Source organism: Lupinus angustifolius, chromosome LG01 (assembly GCF_001865875.1).
Source record: "Lupinus angustifolius cultivar Tanjil chromosome LG01, LupAngTanjil_v1.0, whole genome shotgun sequence".
NCBI lineage: Eukaryota > Viridiplantae > Streptophyta > Magnoliopsida > Fabales > Fabaceae > Lupinus > Lupinus angustifolius.
Genome location: NC_032009.1, coordinates 16906596 through 16913714, shown reverse-complemented (window position 1 = coordinate 16913714; position 7119 = coordinate 16906596). Strand labels below are relative to the sequence as shown.

General features: G+C 30.8%; 1 pseudogene; it reads left to right on the top strand.

Moving 5' to 3' along the window:
* LOC109342421 lies at window positions 296-2237 on the top strand (annotated as a pseudogene).

Below are 7119 nucleotides of genomic sequence, written 5' to 3'. Positions count from 1 at the left end.
TAATGTATTGCAATAAATATTTTAAAACATTTATTACATTTTACATATTTAATATATTGCCAAATCTTAAAGAGTTCATCTTTTGTCCTACATTGTATGTCATTTCACATGTGATGAGTAGTAATTGATTGAAAAAATATATTTATGTTAAAAGTTTAAATATTAAGTACTTTTATAACCAATCACATTTTATGACACAATATTGTGGGATAAAATATGTTGACCTCAAATTTTAATGTTCCTTTTCATTTTACTATTTAAACTGGCCTTCTCATTTCATATTTCAACTAGTATTCCTCCATTAGCAACCTCTTCGTGTGTGTTTTGAGCTTCTTTTGCTATCTACATTGCAAGTGCTTGCATTGTTTTTGTGTCTTTACTTTTGTTCAGTTCCTCTTCGTTGCTATTTGGTGTGTTGAAGTCTTGGGTCGTTGTTGGCGGTTGGATAATTCTCGTGTTGTAGTCTTACCCCTTTCCCTTTTGTTATTTCTTTTACCTCTCTTTCTCTCGGTGCCTCTCCCGAATTTTCGGGTGAGTTTTTATATAATTTTGGTTCTTAAAGAAGAAACTCTGAACATTTTTCGACTGGTAAATCTCCATCTCTTTTCTTTTTTTTGTTATATGTGTGAGTGATTTAAGTTTTCTTTTATCTCTATCCATTTATTAATTATTATATCCTAAATTTGTCACATTTCATTCACTTAAAAAACCCAATTATCTATCTTTCGTAACTCTTATCAAAATAAATCCTTTACCATTTACTTAAAGAATCATTTTTTTATAAGAGAAGTATTGTTTCCCAGTAAGCAGATCCATATTAGTTATTGATTCCTGAACAGAAAGCTTAACAAAGCACAATTTCATTGTTTTGCAGACGATATGGAAGAAGCAGCTGATTTTCGTGATTGGAAAGACTTATTACCGGACCTACAAGGGGCTATCTTTACCCGTCTTTTTCTCGAGGAAAGACTGTCAGTTGTGTCCAGTGTATGCAAATCATGGGCTAGTACATTAGCTGGACCTTACTGCTGGCAAGAGATTGACCTTGAGGAATGGTGCAACCAAACTGAGCCTGATAAAATTGATCGAATGCTTGTGTTGCTGATCACAAGAAGCTCAGGATCCCTTCGCAAGCTCACTGTTTCTTGTGTCCAAAGTGAGAAGACATTCACTTTCATTGCTGAAAAGTAAGCAGAGAATTGCACATTTTATTTCGTGTTTGCTGCATTTTGGAGGAGGTCTTATGATTAAATACTACATTGTTTATTATGCTTATTGCCAAAAGTAGAATATAAATTATATAGTTTTAATACCACAGATTCACATTCAATTATAAAAAACCAGTGTCTTTACTCAGGTTATGCTAACATTTGCTTTGTCATGCATCTTGAATTATAAAATCAAATTGATATCTTTCTTATGTGGTGTTTTATTCTTTTGCTAGTGCTGGCTCCCTCCAAACTTTGCGACTGCAAAGATGCAATATGACTGATTCTATAGTGGTATCTTACCAAAGAGCTGTATATGCTTTCTTTCTTGGATGTGAGCTATTGCTACAAAATTGGCGCTCCTGCACTAGAGATGATTGGCAAGAATTGCACAATGCCAGAAGTTTTTTATCGGAACATGCATCCAATAGATACTTCGGACAAGCTCTTTGATGATGATGAAGCAATTGCCATTTCTACCACTATGCCTAATCTCAAGCATCTTGGAATTGCTTACCAGCTCGTCAAGATCGAAGGCCTTCTTCAAATTCTTTCGAAAAGTCCTAAGCTCGAGCTTTTGGATTTAAGGGGATGTTGGGGTGTCAACATCGAGAACATCTCGCTGGAGAAGGATTTTCCAAATGTGAAGGTTTTAGGGCCTCATGTCGTAGACTATCATGAGAACAATGGCTGGGATGACTTCTCAGAACCCTCTAAGTATTTGGGCTGGGTTTTTTTGGTTGATGAATACTATGACGATGATGATGAAGAGGAAAGTGACTCTGATGATATATGGGATGATGAAGAAGGGCTAGAGGAGATTCAGTTCACTTTTTATCAAGGAATAGAAAATGCTGGAATGTTTGTGCCTCCATCTCCATAATAAAGTTGTACTATTATATGCTTGCATTGTGTCTTCAATGCCTTTCTATAATTTCCTGTAAATAATAATGCTTCATCTATAGACATTTATGTCTTATGTATGATGCCTATCTATATGATAATAAAATAGTTTGGCTGGCCCTCATTGGAATAACTTCCTTTTTGCAAACCTTCCTTAGTTTTTGTTTTGTGTTTGCCTGACAAAGAAAAGGACAGTTCTTTGACTTTTTTCATGTGGAGTGATATGATTTCCCATGGTCTGGGAGAAAAGTTGGTAAAGGAGAGTGGGCAAGCTGGTTTGTTCCACATTTTAGAACCTATGTGAGAGAAAGTCGTGCATAAAATTATCATAAAATTAAACAATAAAATGTTTACATTCCGCTAATTTCAACATTATTAAAGTCATTTTTAGTTAATATTTTTTTGGGATTTGCATAAAATATAATACTATAAAAAGTATTACTTTATCTAGGATTGAAGTAGATAAGAGAAAAAAAAACTATATATATATATATATATATATAGTTCAAGTTCCTTTTTATATCTTGATCTTGCAATAATTATAAACATTATAAACATCATACGAATGCAAATTTAATAAACTCTGGTTAACTATGTTCCAAGTTCATGTAGTGGATTGATGTACTAGTAGTATATGTATTTCATAAACTCTAGTTAACTATGTTGATGGGAATGTAAATTTAATTGGTTGAATCTCATTAACAAATCAATAGTTATTATTGGTTCAATGTGGACAAGAAATTTCCAGTTTTGAGAAAGGAAAGGGAAAAGAAATCATCCTATTTTTCTCACAACTTCTCCTTTTCAATCTTGTATGCTTTGAAGTCCAGAAGAGTAAAGCATTATATTAGAACTTCCTTAAACCTGCTATTAATGATAGAAAGTGTGTATAATTAAATCGAAGAGCTGAAAATGGGTAGATATGAACCTAATGGTACTTAAATTCAAGTTTTGGTAACTCATTTCTTACCTTCTCAGGTCTCACTACCAGTAATAATCCTTGGCAAACAAGATGTAAAAGGAATGGTGAATGTGATTCATGCACTAGTTCTGTTGCGTTAATGTTTCAAGGAATGTCACTAATGGATGTTAAGTTTATATTAATGATCTTTATCACATTCTGTTTACTTTTTTCACTATATTTGGCATGCTACCAGGATCCTAATTTTTAACTTCCATGTATTAACATCGTATCTATTAGTCACATGATCATTACATGTGATCTATGTTTTTGGATTTTGCAGCCTATGATTATTTCATCCTTTGAGACTTGTGTCCCACTTTTATTGTCTTTGAGAATTCAGAAAATGCATTAAATTTGGTCTGCCACATGGTTAAGAAGTTCAGAAATTAACTAATGTTTTTTTATCATGTGATCAATCATAAGAATTCTGTTTCATTGATTAATCTCCCCAAACATAGTGATTGGCAGATTTGTGACGTTGGATGCAACAATTGAACTTACAAAGTTGGTATCTAATTCTAGTAATTTTTGTTCTTTACGTCTAACATCTTTAATAAAATTCCATTTTTGGTCTATGGTGCCTCGCCATAATTCTTCATGATGCAAACCATTGAACACTTATATATATCAACCCCAGTAGAGGACGACTTGATGAAGGAGGATCATTTGTTCCTAAAAAACTACGTCCTTATGTACTAAGCCAATCAAACACTACCAAATATCATAAAAGATCACTTTATCATTTTGTGATTTTTTTCTTTTTAAGTAGATGACAATTTCTCATTTGGTTGGGACACAATGAGACATAAAAAAATGGGACAGGTGATCCCTATTCATGACTTGCTAGCCTTGTCTCATAAAGAATATAAAATGTTAGAGAAGGATATAATAAATGATTTAGGATCCTGGTAGAAGAGACAAATACATAAAAAAAACAATATAAAAATATATTGATGTGATATTACTATCCTTAAGATATAATGATATTTTTTTAACCTTTCAATATAAGTACAAAAATAACAATTTATCTAGGATTCTTTTCCATAATAAATGGATACCATACTAAATACAATGTTCAAAATTTAATATCCAAATAACACGAGTCTAAAGTTTATGATAGTTAAATATTTAATTTTCACGTACTTCTGTACAGAATTGCTGAGGTTGGCTAGAAGCTATGTGCCAGGATAAATGAAAGTAAAGAAGCAATTATGTTTTCCATTAGAGACTCACCTGAATTTGTCTCAAATATCCAATACCACAAATAGTTTTATACTGTTATTCATTAGAACTTTAGTTCTCTATAACTTGATAGGGAAAATTGCAAATACTATTCTCGTGTAAAAATTAAAAACCAATTTTATTGGAATTAAAACTCTTATGAATTAAAATATGAACAGAAATTGCCAAGCTAGGGTGTGTATGGCATACGGTTTGTAAACTGGGTTATGGGGAATTAGGTATTCATAAAAGTAAGTTTGATAAATTGCATTAATGAATATATTATAATTAAAAGTACTTCAATAGAATATATGTTATTTAAATTGTATCTTTTAAGTATGTAGTTGCAAAATTATATTTTATTATTATCTTTCCATGTATATAAATAATAAATGAATATCGATGATAGTGATGTTTCATTTTGTCAACAAAACTACCCATGGTTGACTTAAGTGATACATATTTAATTCCCCTTAAGCAAGATTTTGGGTTCGAGTTTTGTGGATAGAAAAGATACCCGCTGAGATAGTTAGCCTCACATACATGTGGATATTCCCGGCTCGGACAGGATTGTCTCCGATGTAATGATACTTGGAAAACAACAAAAAAGTTTGTCAACAAAACTAATAAAATTACTAAATTAAAAAATATATAATTCTGACAAAAATATCTCAATTCATATTTAATTAAAAATAAATGTTATTTTAACACAATTACTGTAAATTAAATATTAAAATTATTACTAATAGAGAGAATTAGGATTAAACAGCCTCATTTTGCCATGCTAACTTTGCACTCATAAAAAATTTATATTATCAACTTAGATCATATTTTTATTATTTCTCTAAAATTAATTTTATCATGTTCCAGTTGTTTCTTAAAAATACTTATAATCTTTGATAAGACATTTTATGTATTTGTTTAGACCATATAAATTATATTAAAGGATAAGTAAGATAGTCTCTATTGTAAAGCTACTAATATTAAGGCAATAATAATAATAATAAATAGGATGAGTGATAATGATTGAGAATTTTTAATTTTTAAAGGTTATAAATATTCAACATTATCTCTCATTATAAAAAAAAAATAATAAAGTAGAGAATAATAATAAATAGTGTATAAATATAGTATTTTTATAGACTTTTTATCTATTTTATATTAAGCATAATGCATTGTAATTCAATAGTTTTGATGTAAAAACAGGTTGGGCTTTTATCTTTTGTGTAATTAGGCCTTTGGTTAAAACTTACTATAAATAGAAGGTTCAGGTTGTTAATCAACAGCCAGATTTTGTCATTTCTATATATATATATATATATATATATAGTTCAATTCCTTTCTATATCTTGCAATAACTATAAACATTATAAATATCATATCAATGCTCATGTAGTGGATTGATGTACTAGTATATATATTTCATAAACTCTAGTTAACTATGTTAATGGGAATGTAAATTTAATTGGTTTAATCTCGTTAACAAATTAATAGTCATTATTGGTTTAATGTGTAGAAGAAATTTCCAGTTTTGAAAAAGGAAAGGGAAAAGAAATCATCCTAGTTTTCTCACAACTTCTCCTTTTCAATCTTGTATGCTTTGAAGTCCAGAAGAGTAAAGCATTGTATTAGAACTTCCTTAAACCTGCTATTAATGATAAAAAGTGTATATAATTAACTCGAAGAGCTGAAAATGGGTATATATGAACCTAATGGTACTTAGATTCAAGTTTTGGTAACCCATTTCTTACCTTCTCAGTTCTCACTACCAGTAACAATCCTAGGCAAACAAGATGTAAAAGCAACGGTGAATGTGATTCATGCACTAGTTCTGTTGCGTTAATATTTCAAGGAATATCACTAATGGATGTTAAGTTTATATTAATGATCTTTATCACATTATGTTTAATTTTTTTACTATATTTGGTATGCTACCAGGATCCTGAGTTTTAACTTCCATGTATTAACATCGTATCTATTAGTCATATGATCATTACATGTGATCTATGTTTTTGGATTTTGCAGCCTATGATTATTTCATCCTTTGAGACTTGTGTCCCACTTTTGTTGTCTTTGAGAATTCAGAAAATGCATTAAATTTGGTCTGCCACATGGTTAAGAAGTTCATAAATTAACTAACGATTTTCTTATCATGTGATCGATCAAAAGAATTCTGTTTCATTGATTAATCTCCCCAAACATAGTGATTGGCAGATTTGTGACGTTGGATGCAACAATTGAACTTACAAAGTTGGTATCTAATTCTAGTAATTTTTGTTCTTTACGTCTAACATCTTTAATAAAATTCCATTTTTGGTCTATGGTGCCTCGTCATAATTCTTCATGATGCATGCAGTGATCCAAGCCATAAAAGTGACATAAGTATATTCTAACCATTGAACACTTCTATATATCAACCCCAGTAGAGGACGACTTGATGAAGGAGGATCATTTGTCCCTAAAAAACTATGTCTTTATGTACTAAGCCAATTATGTATCACCTATAACAAGCAAGCCAGTAGAGGTAATATATACTAATGTATGTGAACCCCTTGAAGTTCATTTCCTTGGAGGAAACAATTACTTTGTAACTTTCAAGGATGATTTTACTAGAAAACTTTGGATCTTTTTGTTGAAGAGAAAGAATGAGGTATTCAACAAATTCATAAGCTTTAAAGCAATGGCTGAAAAACAATGTGGTAATAAGCTAAAGTTGCTAAGGAGTGATGGAGGAGGGGAATATGTATCTCATGAGTTTCATAGCTATTGTGACAAAGAAGGCATCACCCATGAAATAGTTGTTCCCTAAACCCTAAACCCTAA